This window comes from Schistocerca americana, chromosome 1, assembly GCF_021461395.2.
Source record: "Schistocerca americana isolate TAMUIC-IGC-003095 chromosome 1, iqSchAmer2.1, whole genome shotgun sequence".
Classification (NCBI taxonomy): Eukaryota; Metazoa; Arthropoda; class Insecta; order Orthoptera; family Acrididae; genus Schistocerca; species Schistocerca americana.
This window is the reverse complement of record NC_060119.1, coordinates 108945581-108967455: the sequence shown is the minus strand read 5'-3', so window position 1 is coordinate 108967455 and position 21875 is coordinate 108945581. Positions and strand designations below refer to the sequence as shown.

Below are 21875 nucleotides of genomic sequence, written 5' to 3'. Positions count from 1 at the left end.
GTTGTGACCTCAGTTCTATGCTTAAATATGTCAACCTTACACATACAAGCAAAATTCTCGTAGATCTGTTATCCATGACGCTGTTATGTGTAAATGCTGTAAAAACGGAACCATATCTTCACGTGCCTGTTCACGCAAATTTTCTTTCAATACCCAATTTTTACCTACAGATAGAAATATAGCAATAGAACGCACATTTTGTACAGAAACAAATACAATGAAGAGTGAAATAATTTTGTATTACTTCACGAGTCAATGTATGTAATCCCAGTCATGATCTTTAATTCTTCCAGCCCAAGCTGAGAGGGTTTCAGTTTTCTCGGCCACAAGTGAGAAAAGTAGACTGTTTCACAACAAGATATAGTACTATGGTTCCTTAACTGTTCCCATTAAACAATGGCACTCTGTATCTATAGAAACGGCGGCAATATTCGCTTCAGCGCAGGGGGCTTTTGCTGGGGACTGTCAGGAGGGGACTTGCTGGATGCATGAAGGGAGAAGACCAGACAGAGACGTCTGACGCTCCGCTGACGCTTGCAGAAAACTACATTAAGTATGATTCCCGCCTATAACTGACGGCGAGAGAGATGCATCATCTGTCCACGTCTCATCGAAACACACTGTCACCAAGCAATGGCTGACGCTTCGAGGACGGCATGAAATTGACAGGGAGGTGATGCAGCTAACGTTCCTGGCAAATGTGCTAACAGGGCACACACGTCCGTTGGAGTGTATACATATGATGGGGACCGGCTGTGACACAGCAGTCAACCAAAGTCAAAAAATGTGACTAATCATACAGTGTTTCCAGTGTGTCGTTTACCACTTTGTGAGTGGATGCTGTTCTAAAGAGCATAATTCCCATTTATCTGTAAGCAGCGCACGTGAGCGAATCTAATAGCAGGACTGTGTTACTACGATTGTACAGAGCAACTCTGTCAATACGCAGGTGTTTCAATCAGTAGGGCCATGGTAAACAGAGCGATTCGGAGTGATGTATCGTGTCTGTTACATAAATAATGAGTCTTTGATGTAATTGCTTCAGAGAAATATGAAAGTAAGCCTATCAGAAAAGTAACGCGAGACATGTAGCACGGGTCATGTCTTGCAGAATCTCTTACATCTGAGCCCGTCACTTGCACAGCGTCCCTTTGGCGCAGAGGATAGCGCGTTGGACTTCTAATCCAAAGGTCGTGGGTTCGATCCCCACAAGGGACGGGCAATTTTTAAAAACATGTGCCAATCACGAGATGGGTATTGACATATGGGTAACCACAAGCGTCTTCAAAAGGTGAAAATTGTTGTGACCTCAGTTCTATGCTTAAATATGTCAACCTTACACATACAAGCAAAATTCTCGTAGATCTGTTATCCATGACGCTGTTATGTGTAAATGCTGTAAAAACGGAACCATATCTTCACGTGCCTGTTCACGCAAATTTTCTTTCAATACCCAATTTTTACCTACAGATAGAAATATAGCAATAGAACGCACATTTTGTACAGAAACAAATACAATGAAGAGTGAAATAATTTTGTATTACTTCACGAGTCAATGTATGTAATCCCAGTCATGATCTTTAATTCTTCCAGCCCAAGCTGAGAGGGTTTCAGTTTTCTCGGCCACAAGTGAGAAAAGTAGACTGTTTCACAACAAGATATAGTACTATGGTTCCTTAACTGTTCCCATTAAACAATGGCACTCTGTATCTATAGAAACGGCGGCAATATTCGCTTCAGCGCAGGGGGCTTTTGCTGGGGACTGTCAGGAGGGGACTTGCTGGATGCATGAAGGGAGAAGACCAGACAGAGACGTCTGACGCTCCGCTGACGCTTGCAGAAAACTACATTAAGTATGATTCCCGCCTATAACTGACGGCGAGAGAGATGCATCATCTGTCCACGTCTCATCGAAACACACTGTCACCAAGCAATGGCTGACGCTTCGAGGACGGCATGAAATTGACAGGGAGGTGATGCAGCTAACGTTCCTGGCAAATGTGCTAACAGGGCACACACGTCCGTTGGAGTGTATACATATGATGGGGACCGGCTGTGACACAGCAGTCAACCAAAGTCAAAAAATGTGACTAATCATACAGTGTTTCCAGTGTGTCGTTTACCACTTTGTGAGTGGATGCTGTTCTAAAGAGCGTAATTCCCATTTATCTGTAAGCAGCGCACGTGAGCGAATCTAATAGCAGGACTGTGTTACTACGATTGTACAGAGCAACTCTGTCAATACGCAGGTGTTTCAATCAGTAGGGCCATGGTAAACAGAGCGATTCGGAGTGATGTATCGTGTCTGTTACATAAATAATGAGTCTTTGATGTAATTGCTTCAGAGAAATATGAAAGTAAGCCTATCAGAAAAGTAACGCGAGACATGTAGCACGGGTCATGTCTTGCAGAATCTCTTACATCTGAGCCCGTCACTTGCACAGCGTCCCTTTGGCGCAGAGGATAGCGCGTTGGACTTCTAATCCAAAGGTCGTGGGTTCGATCCCCACAAGGGACGGGCAATTTTTAAAAACATGTGCCAATCACGAGATGGGTATTGACATATGGGTAACCACAAGCGTCTTCAAAAGGTGAAAATTGTTGTGACCTCAGTTCTATGCTTAAATATGTCAACCTTACACATACAAGCAAAATTCTCGTAGATCTGTTATCCATGACGCTGTTATGTGTAAATGCTGTAAAAACGGAACCATATCTTCACGTGCCCGTTCACGCAAATTTTCTTTCAATACCCAATTTTTACCTACAGATAGAAATATAGCAATAGAACGCACATTTTGTACAGAAACAAATACAATGAAGAGTGAAATAATTTTGTATTACTTCACGAGTCAATGTATGTAATCCCAGTCATGATCTTTAATTCTTCCAGCCCAAGCTGAGAGGGTTTCAGTTTTCTCGGCCACAAGTGAGAAAAGTAGACTGTTTCACAACAAGATATAGTACTATGGTTCCTTAACTGTTCCCATTAAACAATGGCACTCTGTATCTATAGAAACGGCGGCAATATTCGCTTCAGCGCAGGGGGCTTTTGCTGGGGACTGTCAGGAGGGGACTTGCTGGATGCATGAAGGGAGAAGACCAGACAGAGACGTCTGACGCTCCGCTGACGCTTGCAGAAAACTACATTAAGTATGATTCCCGCCTATAACTGACGGCGAGAGAGATGCATCATCTGTCCACGTCTCATCGAAACACACTGTCACCAAGCAATGGCTGACGCTTCGAGGACGGCATGAAATTGACAGGGAGGTGATGCAGCTAACGTTCCTGGCAAATGTGCTAACAGGGCACACACGTCCGTTGGAGTGTATACATATGATGGGGACCGGCTGTGACACAGCAGTCAACCAAAGTCAAAAAATGTGACTAATCATACAGTGTTTCCAGTGTGTCGTTTACCACTTTGTGAGTGGATGCTGTTCTAAAGAGCGTAATTCCCATTTATCTGTAAGCAGCGCACGTGAGCGAATCTAATAGCAGGACTGTGTTACTACGATTGTACAGAGCAACTCTGTCAATACGCAGGTGTTTCAATCAGTAGGGCCATGGTAAACAGAGCGATTCGGAGTGATGTATCGTGTCTGTTACATAAATAATGAGTCTTTGATGTAATTGCTTCAGATAAATATGAAAGTAAGCCTATCAGAAAAGTAACGCGAGACATGTAGCACGGGTCATGTCTTGCAGAATCTCTTACATCTGAGCCCGTCACTTGCACAGCGTCCCTTTGGCGCAGAGGATAGCGCGTTGGACTTCTAATCCAAAGGTCGTGGGTTCGATCCCCACAAGGGACGGGCAATTTTTAAAAACATGTGCCAATCACGAGATGGGTATTGACATATGGGTAACCACAAGCGTCTTCAAAAGGTGAAAATTGTTGTGACCTCAGTTCTATGCTTAAATATGTCAACCTTACACATACAAGCAAAATTCTCGTAGATCTGTTATCCATGACGCTGTTATGTGTAAATGCTGTAAAAACGGAACCATATCTTCACGTGCCTGTTCACGCAAATTTTCTTTCAATACCCAATTTTTACCTACAGATAGAAATATAGCAATAGAACGCACATTTTGTACAGAAACAAATACAATGAAGAGTGAAATAATTTTGTATTACTTCACGAGTCAATGTATGTAATCCCAGTCATGATCTTTAATTCTTCCAGCCCAAGCTGAGAGGGTTTCAGTTTTCTCGGCCACAAGTGAGAAAAGTAGACTGTTTCACAACAAGATATAGTACTATGGTTCCTTAACTGTTCCCATTAAACAATGGCACTCTGTATCTATAGAAACGGCGGCAATATTCGCTTCAGCGCAGGGGGCTTTTGCTGGGGACTGTCAGGAGGGGACTTGCTGGATGCATGAAGGGAGAAGACCAGACAGAGACGTCTGACGCTCCGCTGACGCTTGCAGAAAACTACATTAAGTATGATTCCCGCCTATAACTGACGGCGAGAGAGATGCATCATCTGTCCACGTCTCATCGAAACACACTGTCACCAAGCAATGGCTGACGCTTCGAGGACGGCATGAAATTGACAGGGAGGTGATGCAGCTAACGTTCCTGGCAAATGTGCTAACAGGGCACACACGTCCGTTGGAGTGTATACATATGATGGGGACCGGCTGTGACACAGCAGTCAACCAAAGTCAAAAAATGTGACTAATCATACAGTGTTTCCAGTGTGTCGTTTACCACTTTGTGAGTGGATGCTGTTCTAAAGAGCGTAATTCCCATTTATCTGTAAGCAGCGCACGTGAGCGAATCTAATAGCAGGACTGTGTTACTACGATTGTACAGAGCAACTCTGTCAATACGCAGGTGTTTCAATCAGTAGGGCCATGGTAAACAGAGCGATTCGGAGTGATGTATCGTGTCTGTTACATAAATAATGAGTCTTTGATGTAATTGCTTCAGATAAATATGAAAGTAAGCCTATCAGAAAAGTAACGCGAGACATGTAGCACGGGTCATGTCTTGCAGAATCTCTTACATCTGAGCCCGTCACTTGCACAGCGTCCCTTTGGCGCAGAGGATAGCGCGTTGGACTTCTAATCCAAAGGTCGTGGGTTCGATCCCCACAAGGGACGGGCAATTTTTAAAAACATGTGCCAATCACGAGATGGGTATTGACATATGGGTAACCACAAGCGTCTTCAAAAGGTGAAAATTGTTGTGACCTCAGTTCTATGCTTAAATATGTCAACCTTACACATACAAGCAAAATTCTCGTAGATCTGTTATCCATGACGCTGTTATGTGTAAATGCTGTAAAAACGGAACCATATCTTCACGTGCCTGTTCACGCAAATTTTCTTTCAATACCCAATTTTTACCTACAGATAGAAATATAGCAATAGAACGCACATTTTGTACAGAAACAAATACAATGAAGAGTGAAATAATATTGTATTACTTCACGAGTCAATGTATGTAATCCCAGTCATGATCTTTAATTCTTCCAGCCCAAGCTGAGAGGGTTTCAGTTTTCTCGGCCACAAGTGAGAAAAGTAGACTGTTTCACAACAAGATATAGTACTATGGTTCCTTAACTGTTCCCATTAAACAATGGCACTCTGTATCTATAGAAACGGCGGCAATATTCGCTTCAGCGCAGGGGGCTTTTGCTGGGGACTGTCAGGAGGGGACTTGCTGGATGCATGAAGGGAGAAGACCAGACAGAGACGTCTGACGCTCCGCTGACGCTTGCAGAAAACTACATTAAGTATGATTCCCGCCTATAACTGACGGCGAGAGAGATGCATCATCTGTCCACGTCTCATCGAAACACACTGTCACCAAGCAATGGCTGACGCTTCGAGGACGGCATGAAATTGACAGGGAGGTGATGCAGCTAACGTTCCTGGCAAATGTGCTAACAGGGCACACACGTCCGTTGGAGTGTATACATATGATGGGGACCGGCTGTGACACAGCAGTCAACCAAAGTCAAAAAATGTGACTAATCATACAGTGTTTCCAGTGTGTCGTTTACCACTTTGTGAGTGGATGCTGTTCTAAAGAGCGTAATTCCCATTTATCTGTAAGCAGCGCACGTGAGCGAATCTAATAGCAGGACTGTGTTACTACGATTGTACAGAGCAACTCTGTCAATACGCAGGTGTTTCAATCAGTAGGGCCATGGTAAACAGAGCGATTCGGAGTGATGTATCGTGTCTGTTACATAAATAATGAGTCTTTGATGTAGTTGCTTCAGAGAAATATGAAAGTAAGCCTATCAGAAAAGTAACGCGAGACATGTAGCACGGGTCATGTCTTGCAGAATCTCTTACATCTGAGCCCGTCACTTGCACAGCGTCCCTTTGGCGCAGAGGATAGCGCGTTGGACTTCTAATCCAAAGGTCGTGGGTTCGATCCCCACAAGGGACGGGCAATTTTTAAAAACATGTGCCAATCACGAGATGGGTATTGACATATGGGTAACCACAAGCGTCTTCAAAAGGTGAAAATTGTTGTGACCTCAGTTCTATGCTTAAATATGTCAACCTTACACATACAAGCAAAATTCTCGTAGATCTGTTATCCATGACGCTGTTATGTGTAAATGCTGTAAAAACGGAATCATATCTTCACGTGCCTGTTCACGCAAATCTTCTTTCAATACCCAATTTTTACCTACAGATAGAAATATAGCAATAGAACGCACATTTTGTACAGAAACAAATACAATGAAGAGTGAAATAATTTTGTATTACTTCACGAGTCAATGTATGTAATCCCAGTCATGATCTTTAATTCTTCCAGCCCAAGCTGAGAGGGTTTCAGTTTTCTCGGCCACAAGTGAGAAAAGTAGACTGTTTCACAACAAGATATAGTACTATGGTTCCTTAACTGTTCCCATTAAACAATGGCACTCTGTATCTATAGAAACGGCGGCAATATTCGCTTCAGCGCAGGGGGCTTTTGCTGGGGACTGTCAGGAGGGGACTTGCTGGATGCATGAAGGGAGAAGACCAGACAGAGACGTCTGACGCTCCGCTGACGCTTGCAGAAAACTACATTAAGTATGATTCCCGCCTATAACTGACGGCGAGAGAGATGCATCATCTGTCCACGTCTCATCGAAACACACTGTCACCAAGCAATGGCTGACGCTTCGAGGACGGCATGAAATTGACAGGGAGGTGATGCAGCTAACGTTCCTGGCAAATGTGCTAACAGGGCACACACGTCCGTTGGAGTGTATACATATGATGGGGACCGGCTGTGACACAGCAGTCAACCAAAGTCAAAAAATGTGACTAATCATACAGTGTTTCCAGTGTGTCGTTTACCACTTTGTGAGTGGATGCTGTTCTAAAGAGCGTAATTCCCATTTATCTGTAAGCAGCGCACGTGAGCGAATCTAATAGCAGGACTGTGTTACTACGATTGTACAGAGCAACTCTGTCAATACGCAGGTGTTTCAATCAGTAGGGCCATGGTAAACAGAGCGATTCGGAGTGATGTATCGTGTCTGTTACATAAATAATGAGTCTTTGATGTAATTGCTTCAGAGAAATATGAAAGTAAGCCTATCAGAAAAGTAACGCGAGACATGTAGCACGGGTCATGTCTTGCAGAATCTCTTACATCTGAGCCCGTCACTTGCACAGCGTCCCTTTGGCGCAGAGGATAGCGCGTTGGACTTCTAATCCAAAGGTCGTGGGTTCGATCCCCACAAGGGAAGGGCAATTTTTAAAAACATGTGCCAATCACGAGATGGGTATTGACATATGGGTAACCACAAGCGTCTTCAAAAGGTGAAAATTGTTGTGACCTCAGTTCTATGCTTAAATATGTCAACCTTACACATACAAGCAAAATTCTCGTAGATCCGTTATCCATGACGCTGTTATGTGTAAATGCTGTAAAAACGGAACCATATCTTCACGTGCCTGTTCACGCAAATTTTCTTTCAATACCCAATTTTTACCTACAGATAGAAATATAGCAATAGAACGCACATTTTGTACAGAAACAAATACAATGAAGAGTGAAATAATTTTGTATTACTTCACGAGTCAATGTATGTAATCCCAGTCATGATCTTTAATTCTTCCAGCCCAAGCTGAGAGGGTTTCAGTTTTCTCGGCCACAAGTGAGAAAAGTAGACTGTTTCACAACAAGATATAGTACTATGGTTCCTTAACTGTTTCCATTAAACAATGGCACTCTGTATCTATAGAAACGGCGGCAATATTCGCTTCAGCGCAGGGGGCTTTTGCTGGGGACTGTCAGGAGGGGACTTGCTGGATGCATGAAGGGAGAAGACCAGACAGAGACGTCTGACGCTCCGCTGACGCTTGCAGAAAACTACATTAAGTATGATTCCCGCCTATAACTGACGGCGAGAGAGATGCATCATCTGTCCACGTCTCATCGAAACACACTGTCACCAAGCAATGGCTGACGCTTCGAGGACGGCATGAAATTGACAGGGAGGTGATGCAGCTAACGTTCCTGGCAAATGTGCTAACAGGGCACACACGTCCGTTGGAGTGTATACATATGATGGGGACCGGCTGTGACACAGCAGTCAACCAAAGTCAAAAAATGTGACTAATCATACAGTGTTTCCAGTGTGTCGTTTACCACTTTGTGAGTGGATGCTGTTCTAAAGAGCGTAATTCCCATTTATCTGTAAGCAGCGCACGTGAGCGAATCTAATAGCAGGACTGTGTTACTACGATTGTACAGAGCAACTCTGTCAATACGCAGGTGTTTCAATCAGTAGGGCCATGGTAAACAGAGCGATTCGGAGTGATGTATCGTGTCTGTTACATAAATAATGAGTCTTTGATGTAGTTGCTTCAGAGAAATATGAAAGTAAGCCTATCAGAAAAGTAACGCGAGACATGTAGCACGGGTCATGTCTTGCAGAATCTCTTACATCTGAGCCCGTCACTTGCACAGCGTCCCTTTGGCGCAGAGGATAGCGCGTTGGACTTCTAATCCAAAGGTCGTGGGTTCGATCCCCACAAGGGACGGGCAATTTTTAAAAACATGTGCCAATCACGAGATGGGTATTGACATATGGGTAACCACAAGCGTCTTCAAAAGGTGAAAATTGTTGTGACCTCAGTTCTATGCTTAAATATGTCAACCTTACACATACAAGCAAAATTCTCGTAGATCTGTTATCCATGACGCTGTTATGTGTAAATGCTGTAAAAACGGAACCATATCTTCACGTGCCTGTTCACGCAAATCTTCTTTCAATACCCAATTTTTACCTACAGATAGAAATATAGCAATAGAACGCACATTTTGTACAGAAACAAATACAATGAAGAGTGAAATAATTTTGTATTACTTCACGAGTCAATGTATGTAATCCCAGTCATGATCTTTAATTCTTCCAGCCCAAGCTGAGAGGGTTTCAGTTTTCTCGGCCACAAGTGAGAAAAGTAGACTGTTTCACAACAAGATATAGTACTATGGTTCCTTAACTGTTCCCATTAAACAATGGCACTCTGTATCTATAGAAACGGCGGCAATATTCGCTTCAGCGCAGGGGGCTTTTGCTGGGGACTGTCAGGAGGGGACTTGCTGGATGCATGAAGGGAGAAGACCAGACAGAGACGTCTGACGCTCCGCTGACGCTTGCAGAAAACTGCATTAAGTATGATTCCCGCCTATAACTGACGGCGAGAGAGATGCATCATCTGTCCACGTCTCATCGAAACACACTGTCACCAAGCAATGGCTGACGCTTCGAGGACGGCATGAAATTGACAGGGAGGTGATGCAGCTAACGTTCCTGGCAAATGTGCTAACAGGGCACACACGTCCGTTGGAGTGTATACATATGATGGGGACCGGCTGTGACACAGCAGTCAACCAAAGTCAAAAAATGTGACTAATCATACAGTGTTTCCAGTGTGTCGTTTACCACTTTGTGAGTGGATGCTGTCCTAAAGAGCGTAATTCCCATTTATCTGTAAGCAGCGCACGTGAGCGAATCTAATAGCAGGACTGTGTTACTACGATTGTACAGAGCAACTCTGTCAATACGCAGGTGTTTCAATCAGTAGGGCCATGGTAAACAGAGCGATTCGGAGTGATGTATCGTGTCTGTTACATAAATAATGAGTCTTTGATGTAATTGCTTCAGAGAAATATGAAAGTAAGCCTATCAGAAAAGTAACGCGAGACATGTAGCACGGGTCATGTCTTGCAGAATCTCTTACATCTGAGCCCGTCACTTGCACAGCGTCCCTTTGGCGCAGAGGATAGCGCGTTGGACTTCTAATCCAAAGGTCGTGGGTTCGATCCCCACAAGGGACGGGCAATTTTTAAAAACATGTGCCAATCACGAGATGGGTATTGACATATGGGTAACCACAAGTGTCTTCAAAAGGTGAAAATTGTTGTGACCTAAGTTCTATGCTTAAATATGTCAACCTTACACATACAAGCAAAATTCTCGTAGATCCGTTATCCATGACGCTGTTATGTGTAAATGCTGTAAAAACGGAACCATATCTTCACGTGCCTGTTCACGCAAATTTTCTTTCAATACCCAATTTTTACCTACAGATAGAAATATAGCAATAGAACGCACATTTTGTACAGAAACAAATACAATGAAGAGTGAAATAATTTTGTATTACTTCACGAGTCAATGTATGTAATCCCAGTCATGATCTTTAATTCTTCCAGCCCAAGCTGAGAGGGTTTCAGTTTTCTCGGCCACAAGTGAGAAAAGTAGACTGTTTCACAACAAGATATAGTACTATGGTTCCTTAACTGTTCCCATTAAACAATGGCACTCTGTATCTATAGAAACGGCGGCAATATTCGCTTCAGCGCAGGGGGCTTTTGCTGGGGACTGTCAGGAGGGGACTTGCTGGATGCATGAAGGGAGAAGACCAGACAGAGACGTCTGACGCTCCGCTGACGCTTGCAGAAAACTACATTAAGTATGATTCCCGCCTATAACTGACGGCGAGAGAGATGCATCATCTGTCCACGTCTCATCGAAACACACTGTCACCAAGCAATGGCTGACGCTTCGAGGACGGCATGAAATTGACAGGGAGGTGATGCAGCTAACGTTCCTGGCAAATGTGCTAACAGGGCACACACGTCCGTTGGAGTGTATACATATGATGGGGACCGGCTGTGACACAGCAGTCAACCAAAGTCAAAAAATGTGACTAATCATACAGTGTTTCCAGTGTGTCGTTTACCACTTTGTGAGTGGATGCTGTTCTAAAGAGCGTATTTCCCATTTATCTGTAAGCAGCGCACGTGAGCGAATCTAATAGCAGGACTGTGTTACTACGATTGTACAGAGCAACTCTGTCAATACGCAGGTGTTTCAATCAGTAGGGCCATGGTAAACAGAGCGATTCGGAGTGATGTATCGTGTCTGTTACATAAATAATGAGTCTTTGATGTAATTGCTTCAGAGAAATATGAAAGTAAGCCTATCAGAAAAGTAACGCGAGACATGTAGCACGGGTCATGTCTTGCAGAATCTCTTACATCTGAGCCCGTCACTTGCACAGCGTCCCTTTGGCGCAGAGGATAGCGCGTTGGACTTCTAATCCAAAGGTCGTGGGTTCGATCCCCACAAGGGACGGGCAATTTTTAAAAACATGTGCCAATCACGAGATGGGTATTGACATATGGGTAACCACAAGCGTCTTCAAAAGGTGAAAATTGTTGTGACCTCAGTTCTATGCTTAAATATGTCAACCTTACACATACAAGCAAAATTCTCGTAGATCTGTTATCCATGACGCTGTTATGTGTAAATGCTGTAAAAACGGAACCATATCTTCACGTGCCTGTTCACGCAAATTTTCTTTCAATACCCAATTTTTACCTACAGATAGAAATATAGCAATAGAACGCACATTTTGTACAGAAACAAATACAATGAAGAGTGAAATAATTTTGTATTACTTCACGAGTCAATGTATGTAATCCCAGTCATGATCTTTAATTCTTCCAGCCCAAGCTGAGAGGGTTTCAGTTTTCTCGGCCACAAGTGAGAAAAGTAGACTGTTTCACAACAAGATATAGTACTATGGTTCCTTAACTGTTCCCATTAAACAATGGCACTCTGTATCTATAGAAACGGCGGCAATATTCGCTTCAGCGTAGGGGGCTTTTGCTGGGGACTGTCAGGAGGGGACTTGCTGGATGCATGAAGGGAGAAGACCAGACAGAGACGTCTGACGCTCCGCTGACGCTTGCAGAAAACTACATTAAGTATGATTCCCGCCTATAACTGACGGCGAGAGAGATGCATCATCTGTCCACGTCTCATCGAAACACACTGTCACCAAGCAATGGCTGACGCTTCGAGGACGGCATGAAATTGACAGGGAGGTGATGCAGCTAACGTTCCTGGCAAATGTGCTAACAGGGCACACACGTCCGTTGGAGTGTATACATATGATGGGGACCGGCTGTGACACAGCAGTCAACCAAAGTCAAAAAATGTGACTAATCATACAGTGTTTCCAGTGTGTCGTTTACCACTTTGTGAGTGGATGCTGTTCTAAAGAGCGCAATTCCCATTTATCTGTAAGCAGCGCACGTGAGCGAATCTAATAGCAGGACTGTGTTACTACGATTGTACAGAGCAACTCTGTCAATACGCAGGTGTTTCAATCAGTAGGGCCATGGTAAACAGAGCGATTCGGAGTGATGTATCGTGTCTGTTACATAAATAATGAGTCTTTGATGTAATTGCTTCAGAGAAATATGAAAGTAAGCCTATCAGAAAAGTAACGCGAGACATGTAGCACGGGTCATGTCTTGCAGAATCTCTTACATCTGAGCCCGTCACTTGCACAGCGTCCCTTTGGCGCAGAGGATAGCGCGTTGGACTTCTAATCCAAAGGTCGTGGGTTCGATCCCCACAAGGGACGGGCAATTTTTAAAAACATGTGCCAATCACGAGATGGGTATTGACATATGGGTAACCACAAGCGTCTTCAAAAGGTGAAAATTGTTGTGACCTCAGTTCTATGCTTAAATATGTCAACCTTACACATACAAGCAAAATTCTCGTACATCTGTTATCCATGACGCTGTTATGTGTAAATGCTGTAAAAACGGAACCATATCTTCACGTGCCTGTTCACGCAAATTTTCTTTCAATACCCAATTTTTACCTACAGATAGAAATATAGCAATAGAACGCACATTTTGTACAGAAACAAATACAATGAAGAGTGAAATAATTTTGTATTACTTCACGAGTCAATGTATGTAATCCCAGTCATGATCTTTAATTCTTCCAGCCCAAGCTGAGAGGGTTTCAGTTTTCTCGGCCACAAGTGAGAAAAGTAGACTGTTTCACAACAAGATATAGTACTATGGTTCCTTAACTGTTCCCATTAAACAATGGCACTCTGTATCTATAGAAACGGCGGCAATATTCGCTTCAGCGCAGGGGGCTTTTGCTGGGGACTGTCAGGAGGGGACTTGCTGGATGCATGAAGGGAGAAGACCAGACAGAGACGTCTGACGCTCCGCTGACGCTTGCAGAAAACTACATTAAGTATGATTCCCGCCTATAACTGACGGCGAGAGAGATGCATCATCTGTCCACGTCTCATCGAAACACACTGTCACCAAGCAATGGCTGACGCTTCGAGGACGGCATGAAATTGACAGGGAGGTGATGCAGCTAACGTTCCTGGCAAATGTGCTAACAGGGCACACACGTCCGTTGGAGTGTATACATATGATGGGGACCGGCTGTGACACAGCAGTCAACCAAAGTCAAAAAATGTGACTTATCATACAGTGTTTCCAGTGTGTCGTTTACCACTTTGTGAGTGGATGCTGTTCTAAAAAGCGTAATTCCCATTTATCTGTAAGCAGCGCACGTGAGCGAATCTAATAGCAGGACTGTGTTACTACGATTGTACAGAGCAACTCTGTCAATACGCAGGTGTTTCAATCAGTAGGGCCATGGTAAACAGAGCGATTCGGAGTGATGTATCGTGTCTGTTACATAAATAATGAGTCTTTGATGTAATTGCTTCAGAGAAATATGAAAGTAAGCCTATCAGAAAAGTAACGCGAGACATGTAGCACGGGTCATGTCTTGCAGAATCTCTTACATCTGAGCCCGTCACTCGCACAGCGTCCCTTTGGCGCAGAGGATAGCGCGTTGGACTTCTAATCCAAAGGTCGTGGGTTCGATCCCCACAAGGGACGGGCAATTTTTAAAAACATGTGCCAATCACGAGATGGGTATCGACATATGGGTAACCACAAGCGTCTTCAAAAGGTGAAAATTGTTGTGACCTCAGTTCTATGCTTAAATATGTCAACCTTACACATACAAGCAAAATTCTCGTAGATCTGTTATCCATGACGCTGTTATGTGTAAATGCTGTAAAAACGGAACCATATCTTCACGTGCCTGTTCACGCAAATTTTCTTTCAATACCCAATTTTTACCTACAGATAGAAATATAGCAATAGAACGCACATTTTGTACAGAAACAAATACAATGAAGAGTGAAATAATTTTGTATTACTTCACGAGTCAATGTATGTAATCCCAGTCATGATCTTTAATTCTTCCAGCCCAAGCTGAGAGGGTTTCAGTTTTCTCGGCCACAAGTGAGAAAAGTAGACTGTTTCACAACAAGATATAGTACTATGGTTCCTTAACTGTTCCCATTAAACAATGGCACTCTGTATCTATAGAAACGGCGGCAATATTCGCTTCAGCGCAGGGGGCTTTTGCTGGGGACTGTCAGGAGGGGACTTGCTGGATGCATGAAGGGAGAAGACCAGACAGAGACGTCTGACGCTCCGCTGACGCTTGCAGAAAACTACATTAAGTATGATTCCCGCCTATAACTGACGGCGAGAGAGATGCATCATCTGTCCACGTCTCATCGAAACACACTGTCACCAAGCAATGGCTGACGCTTCGAGGACGGCATGAAATTGACAGGGAGGTGATGCAGCTAACGTTCCTGGCAAATGTGCTAACAGGGCACACACGTCCGTTGGAGTGTATACATATGATGGGGACCGGCTGTGACACAGCAGTCAACCAAAGTCAAAAAATGTGACTAATCATACAGTGTTTCCAGTGTGTCGTTTACCACTTTGTGAGTGGATGCTGTTCTAAAGAGCGTAATTCCCATTTATCTGTAAGCAGCGCACGTGAGCGAATCTAATAGCAGGACTGTGTTACTACGATTGTACAGAGCAACTCTGTCAATACGCAGGTGTTTCAATCAGTAGGGCCATGGTAAACAGAGCGATTCGGAGTGATGTATCGTGTCTGTTACATAAATAATGAGTCTTTGATGTAATTGCTTCAGAGAAATATGAAAGTAAGCCTATCAGAAAAGTAACGCGAGACATGTAGCACGGGTCATGTCTTGCAGAATCTCTTACATCTGAGCCCGTCACTTGCACAGCGTCCCTTTGGCGCAGAGGATAGCGCGTTGGACTTCTAATCCAAAGGTCGTGGGTTCCATCCCCACAAGGGACGGGCAATTTTTAAAAACATGTGCCAATCACGAGATGGGTATTGATATATGGGTAACCACAAGCGTCTTAAAAAGGTGAAAATTGTTGTGACCTCAGTTCTATGCTTAAATATGTCAACCTTACACATACAAGCAAAATTCTCGTAGATCTGTTATCCATGACGCTGTTATGTGTAAATGCTGTAAAAACGGAACCATATCTTCACGTGCCTGTTCACGCAAATTTTCTTTCAATACCCAATTTTTACCTACAGATAGAAATATAGCAATAGAACGCACATTTTGTACAGAAACAAATACAATGAAGAGTGAAATAATTTTGTATTACTTCACGAGTCAATGTATGTAATCCCAGTCATGATCTTTAATTCTTCCAGCCCAAGCTGAGAGGGTTTCAGTTTTCTCGGCCACAAGTGAGAAAAGTAGACTGTTTCACAACAAGATATAGTACTATGGTTCCTTAACTGTTCCCATTAAACAATGGCACTCTGTATCTATAGAAACGGCGGCAATATTCGCTTCAGCGCAGGGGGCTTTTGCTGGGGACTGTCAGGAGGGGACTTGCTGGATGCATGAAGGGAGAAGACCAGACAGAGACGTCTGACGCTCCGCTGACGCTTGCAGAAAACTACATTAAGTATGATTCCCGCCTATAACTGACGGCGAGAGAGATGCATCATCTGTCCACGTCTCATCGAAACACACTGTCACCAAGCAATGGCTGACGCTTCGAGGACGGCATGAAATTGACAGGGAGGTGATGCAGCTAACGTTCCTGGCAAATGTGCTAACAGGGCACACACGTCCGTTGGAGTGTATACATATGATGGGGACCGGCTGTGACACAGCAGTCAACCAAAGTCAAAAAATGTGACTAATCATACAGTGTTTCCAGTGTGTCGTTTACCACTTTGTGAGTGGATGCTGTTCTAAAGAGCGTAATTCCCATTTATCTGTAAGCAGCGCACGTGAGCGAATCTAATAGCAGGACTGTGTTACTACGATTGTACAGAGCAACTCTGTCAATACGCAGGTGTTTCAATCAGTAGGGCCATGGTAAACAGAGCGATTCGGAGTGATGTATCGTGTCTGTTACATAAATAATGAGTCTTTGATGTAATTGCTTCAGATAAATATGAAAGTAAGCCTATCAGAAAAGTAACGCGAGACATGTAGCACGGGTCATGTCTTGCAGAATCTCTTACATCTGAGCCCGTCACTTGCACAGCGTCCCTTTGGCGCAGAGGATAGCGCGTTGGACTTCTAATCCAAAGGTCGTGGGTTCGATCCCCACAAGGGACGGGCAATTTTTAAAAACATGTGCCAATCACGAGATGGGTATTGACATATGGGTAACCACAAGCGTCTTCAAAAGGTGAAAATTGTTGTGACCTCAGTTCTATGCTTAAATATGTCAACCTTACACATACAAGCAAAATTCTCGTAGATCTGTTATCCATGACGCTGTTATGTGTAAATGCTGTAAAAACGGAACCATATCTTCACGTGCCTGTTCACGCAAATTTTCTTTCAATACCCAATTTTTACCTACAGATAGAAATATAGCAATAGAACGCACATTTTGTACAGAAACAAATACAATGAAGAGTGAAATAATTTTGTATTACTTCACGAGTCAATGTATGTAATCCCAGTCATGATCTTTAATTCTTCCAGCCCAAGCTGAGAGGGTTTCAGTTTTCTCGGCCACAAGTGAGAAAAGTAGACTGTTTCACAACGAGATATAGTACTATGGTTCCTTAACTGTTCCCATTAAACAATGGCACTCTGTATCTATAGAAACGGCGGCAATATTCGCTTCAGCGCAGGGGGCTTTTGCTGGGGACTGTCAGGAGGGGACTTGCTGGATGCATGAAGGGAGAAGACCAGACAGAGACGTCTGACGCTCCGCTGACGCTTGCAGAAAACTACATTAACTATGATTCCCGCCTATAACTGACGGCGAGAGAGATGCATCATCTGTCCACGTCTCATCGAAACACACTGTCACCAAGCAATGGCTGACGCTTCGAGGACGGCATGAAATTGACAGGGAGGTGATGCAGCTAACGTTCCTGGCAAATGTGCTAACAGGGCACACACGTCCGTTGGAGTGTATACATATGATGGGGACCGGCTGTGACACAGCAGTCAACCAAAGTCAAAAAATGTGACTAATCATACAGTGTTTCCAGTGTGTCGTTTACCACTTTGTGAGTGGATGCTGTTCTAAAGAGCGTAATTCCCATTTATCTGTAAGCAGCGCACGTGAGCGAATCTAATAGCAGGACTGTGTTACTACGATTGTACAGAGCAACTCTGTCAATACGCAGGTGTTTCAATCAGTAGGGCCATGGTAAACAGAGCGATTCGGAGTGATGTATCGTGTCTGTTACATAAATAATGAGTCTTTGATGTAATTGCTTCAGATAAATATGAAAGTAAGCCTATCAGAAAAGTAACGCGAGACATGTAGCACAGGTCATGTCTTGCAGAATCTCTTACATCTGAGCCCGTCACTTGCACAGCGTCCCTTTGGCGCAGAGGATAGCGCGTTGGACTTCTAATCCAAAGGTCGTGGGTTCGATCCCCACAAGGGACGGGCAATTTTTAAAAACATGTGCCAATCACGAGATGGGTATTGACATATGGGTAACCACAAGCGTCTTCAAAAGGTGAAAATTGTTGTGACCTCAGTTCTATGCTTAAATATGTCAGCCTTACACATACAAGCAAAATTCTCGTAGATCTGTTATCCATGACGCTGTTATGTGTAAATGCTGTAAAAACGGAACCATATCTTCACGTGCCTGTTCACGCAAATTTTCTTTCAATACCCAATTTTTACCTACAGATAGAAATATAGCAATAGAACGCACATTTTGTACAGAAACAAATACAATGAAGAGTGAAATAATTTTGTATTACTTCACGAGTCAGTGTATGTAATCCCAGTCATGATCTTTAATTCTTCCAGCCCAAGCTGAGAGGGTTTCAGTTTTCTCGGCCACAAGTGAGAAAAGTAGACTGTTTCACAACAAGATATAGTACTATGGTTCCTTAACTGTTCCCATTAAACAATGGCACTCTGTATCTATAGAAACGGCGGCAATATTCGCTTCAGCGCAGGGGGCTTTTGCTGGGGACTGTCAGGAGGGGACTTGCTGGATGCATGAAGGGAGAAGACCAGACAGAGACGTCTGACGCTCCGCTGACGCTTGCAGAAAACTACATTAAGTATGATTCCCGCCTATAACTGACGGCGAGAGAGATGCATCATCTGTCCACGTCTCATCGAAACACACTGTCACCAAGCAATGGCTGACGCTTCGAGGACGGCATGAAATTGACAGGGAGGTGATGCAGCTAACGTTCCTGGCAAATGTGCTAACAGGGCACACACGTCCGTTGGAGTGTATACATATGATGGGGACCGGCTGTGACACAGCAGTCAACCAAAGTCAAAAAATGTGACTAATCATACAGTGTTTCCAGTGTGTCGTTTACCACTTTGTGAGTGGATGCTGTTCTAAAGAGCGTAATTCCCATTTATCTGTAAGCAGCGCACGTGAGCGAATCTAATAGCAGGACTGTGTTACTACGATTGTACAGAGCAACTCTGTCAATACGCAGGTGTTTCAATCAGTAGGGCCATGGTAAACAGAGCGATTCGGAGTGATGTATCGTGTCTGTTACATAAATAATGAGTCTTTGATGTAATTGCTTCAGAGAAATATGAAAGTAAGCCTATCAGAAAAGTAACGCGAGACATGTAGCACGGGTCATGTCTTGCAGAATCTCTTACATCTGAGCCCGTCACTTGCACAGCGTCCCTTTGGCGCAGAGGATAGCGCGTTGGACTTCTAATCCAAAGGTCGTGGGTTCGATCCCCACAAGGGACGGGCAATTTTAAAAAACATGTGCCAATCACGAGATGGGTATTGACATATGGGTAACCACAAGCGTCTTCAAAAGGTGAAAATTGTTGTGACCTCAGTTCTATGCTTAAATATGTCAACCTTACACATACAAGCAAAATTCTCGTAGATCTGTTATCCATGACGCTGTTATGTGTAAATGCTGTAAAAACGGAACCATATCTTCACGTGCCTGTTCACGCAAATTTTCTTTCAATACCCAATTTTTACCTACAGATAGAAATATAGCAATAGAACGCACATTTTGTACAGAAACAAATACAATGAAGAGTGAAATAATTTTGTATTACTTCACGAGTCAATGTATGTAATCCCAGTCATGATCTTTAATTCTTCCAGCCCAAGCTGAGAGGGTTTCAGTTTTCTCGGCCACAAGTGAGAAAAGTAGACTGTTTCACAACAAGAAATAGTACTATGGTTCCTTAACTGTTCCCATTAAACAATGGCACTCTGTATCTATAGAAACGGCGGCAATATTCGCTTCAGCGCAGGGGGCTTTTGCTGGGGACTGTCAGGAGGGGACTTGCTGGATGCATGAAGGGAGAAGACCAGACAGAGACGTCTGACGCTCCGCTGACGCTTGCAGAAAACTACATTAAGTATGATTCCCGCCTATAACTGACGGCGAGTGAGATGCATCATCTGTCCACGTCTCATCGAAACACACTGTCACCAAGCAATGGCTGACGCTTCGAGGACGGCATGAAATTGACAGGGAGGTGATGCAGCTAACGTTCCTGGCAAATGTGCTAACAGGGCACACACGTCCGTTGGAGTGTATACATATGATGGGGACCGGCTGTGACACAGCAGTCAACCGAAGTCAAAAAATGTGACTAATCATACAGTGTTTCCAGTGTGTCGTTTACCACTTTGTGAGTGGATGCTGTTCTAAAGAGCGTAATTCCCATTTATCTGTAAGCAGCGCATGTGAGCGAATCTAATAGCAGGACTGTGTTACTACGATTGTACAGAGCAACTCTGTCAATACGCAGGTGTTTCAATCAGTAGGGCCATGGTAAACAGAGCGATTCGGAGTGATGTATCGTGTCTGTTACATAAATAATGAGTCTTTGATGTAATTGCTTCAGAGAAATATGAAAGTAAGCCTATCAGAAAAGTAACGCGAGACATGTAGCACGGGTCATGTCTTGTGGAATCTCTTACACCTGAGCCCGTCACTTGCACAGCGTCCCTTTGGCGCAGAGGATAGCGCGTTGGACTTCTAATCCAAAGGTCGTGGGTTCGATCCCCACAAGGGACGGGCAATTTTTAAAAACGTGTGCCAATCACGAGATGGGTATTGACATATGGGTAACCACAAGCGTCTTCAAAAGGTGAAAATTGTTGTGACCTCAGTTCTATGCTTAAATATGTCAACCTTACACATACAAGCAAAATTCTCGTAGATCTGTTATCCATGACGCTGTTATGTGTAAATGCTGTAAAAACGGAACCATATCTTCACGTGCCTGTTCACGCAAATTTTCTTTCAATACCCAATTTTTACCTACAGATAGAAATATAGCAATAGAACGCACATTTTGTACAGAAACAAATACAATGAAGATTGAAATAATTTTGTATTACTTCACGAGTCAATGTATGTAATCTCAGTCGTGATCTTTAATTCTTCCAGCCCAAGCTGAGAGGGTTTCAGTTTTCTCGGCCACAAGTGAGAAAAGTAGACTGTTTCACAACAAGATATAGTACTATGGTTCCTTAACTGTTCCCATTAAACAATGGCACTCTGTATCTATAGAAACGGCGGCAATATTCGCTTCAGCGCAGGGGGCTTTTGCTGGGGACTGTCAGGAGGGGACTTGCTGGATGCATGAAGGGAGAAGACCAGACAGAGACGTCTGACGCTCCGCTGACGCTTGCAGAAAACTACATTAAGTATGATTCCCGCCTATAACTGACGGCGAGAGAGATGCATCATCTGTCCACGTCTCATCGAAACACACTGTCACCAAGCAATGGCTGACGCTTCGAGGACGGCATGAAATTGACAGGGAGGTGATGCAGCTAACGTTCCTAGCAAATGTGCTAACAGGGCACACACGTCCGTTGGAGTGTATACATATGATGGGGACCGGCTGTGACACAGCAGTCAACCAAAGTCAAAAAATGTGACTAATCATACAGTGTTTCCAGTGTGTCGTTTACCACTTTGTGAGTGGATGCTGTTCTAAAGAGCGTAATTCCCATTTATCTGTAAGCAGCGCACGTGAGCGAATCTAATAGCAGGACTGTGTTACTACGATTGTACAGAGCAACTCTGTCAATACGCAGGTGTTTCAATCAGTAGGGCCATGGTAAACAGAGCGATTCGGAGTGATGTATCGTGTCTGTTACATAAATAATGAGTCTTTGATGTAATTGCTTCAGATAAATATGAAAGTAAGCCTATCAGAAAAG

The 21875-nt window shown here is 43.7% G+C and overlaps 16 non-coding genes across 16 annotated transcripts; all 16 read left to right on the top strand.

Moving 5' to 3' along the window:
• The first annotated feature begins 1145 nt into the window (after positions 1-1145).
• Trnar-ucu lies at positions 1146-1218 on the top strand. The gene has a single exon. It is a non-coding gene; the product is annotated as a tRNA-Arg (tRNA).
• Positions 1219-2445: 1227 nt separating this feature from the next.
• On the top strand, positions 2446-2518 carry Trnar-ucu. Its single transcript has one exon. It is a non-coding gene; the product is annotated as a tRNA-Arg (tRNA).
• A 1227-nt stretch (positions 2519-3745) lies between these two features.
• Trnar-ucu lies at positions 3746-3818 on the top strand. The gene has a single exon. It is a non-coding gene; the product is annotated as a tRNA-Arg (tRNA).
• A 1227-nt stretch (positions 3819-5045) lies between these two features.
• On the top strand, positions 5046-5118 carry Trnar-ucu. Its single transcript has one exon. It is a non-coding gene; the product is annotated as a tRNA-Arg (tRNA).
• Positions 5119-6345: 1227 nt separating this feature from the next.
• Trnar-ucu lies at positions 6346-6418 on the top strand. The gene has a single exon. It is a non-coding gene; the product is annotated as a tRNA-Arg (tRNA).
• Positions 6419-7645: 1227 nt separating this feature from the next.
• Positions 7646-7718, top strand: Trnar-ucu. Its single transcript has one exon. It is a non-coding gene; the product is annotated as a tRNA-Arg (tRNA).
• A 1227-nt stretch (positions 7719-8945) lies between these two features.
• Positions 8946-9018, top strand: Trnar-ucu. The gene has a single exon. It is a non-coding gene; the product is annotated as a tRNA-Arg (tRNA).
• Positions 9019-10245: 1227 nt separating this feature from the next.
• Trnar-ucu lies at positions 10246-10318 on the top strand. The gene has a single exon. It is a non-coding gene; the product is annotated as a tRNA-Arg (tRNA).
• Positions 10319-11545: 1227 nt separating this feature from the next.
• Positions 11546-11618, top strand: Trnar-ucu. Its single transcript has one exon. It is a non-coding gene; the product is annotated as a tRNA-Arg (tRNA).
• A 1227-nt stretch (positions 11619-12845) lies between these two features.
• Trnar-ucu lies at positions 12846-12918 on the top strand. The gene has a single exon. It is a non-coding gene; the product is annotated as a tRNA-Arg (tRNA).
• Positions 12919-14145: 1227 nt separating this feature from the next.
• On the top strand, positions 14146-14218 carry Trnar-ucu. Its single transcript has one exon. It is a non-coding gene; the product is annotated as a tRNA-Arg (tRNA).
• Positions 14219-15445: 1227 nt separating this feature from the next.
• On the top strand, positions 15446-15518 carry Trnar-ucu. Its single transcript has one exon. It is a non-coding gene; the product is annotated as a tRNA-Arg (tRNA).
• A 1227-nt stretch (positions 15519-16745) lies between these two features.
• Trnar-ucu lies at positions 16746-16818 on the top strand. Its single transcript has one exon. It is a non-coding gene; the product is annotated as a tRNA-Arg (tRNA).
• Positions 16819-18045: 1227 nt separating this feature from the next.
• Trnar-ucu lies at positions 18046-18118 on the top strand. Its single transcript has one exon. It is a non-coding gene; the product is annotated as a tRNA-Arg (tRNA).
• A 1227-nt stretch (positions 18119-19345) lies between these two features.
• Positions 19346-19418, top strand: Trnar-ucu. Its single transcript has one exon. It is a non-coding gene; the product is annotated as a tRNA-Arg (tRNA).
• Positions 19419-20645: 1227 nt separating this feature from the next.
• Trnar-ucu lies at positions 20646-20718 on the top strand. The gene has a single exon. It is a non-coding gene; the product is annotated as a tRNA-Arg (tRNA).
• Positions 20719-21875: the final 1157 nt, after the last annotated feature.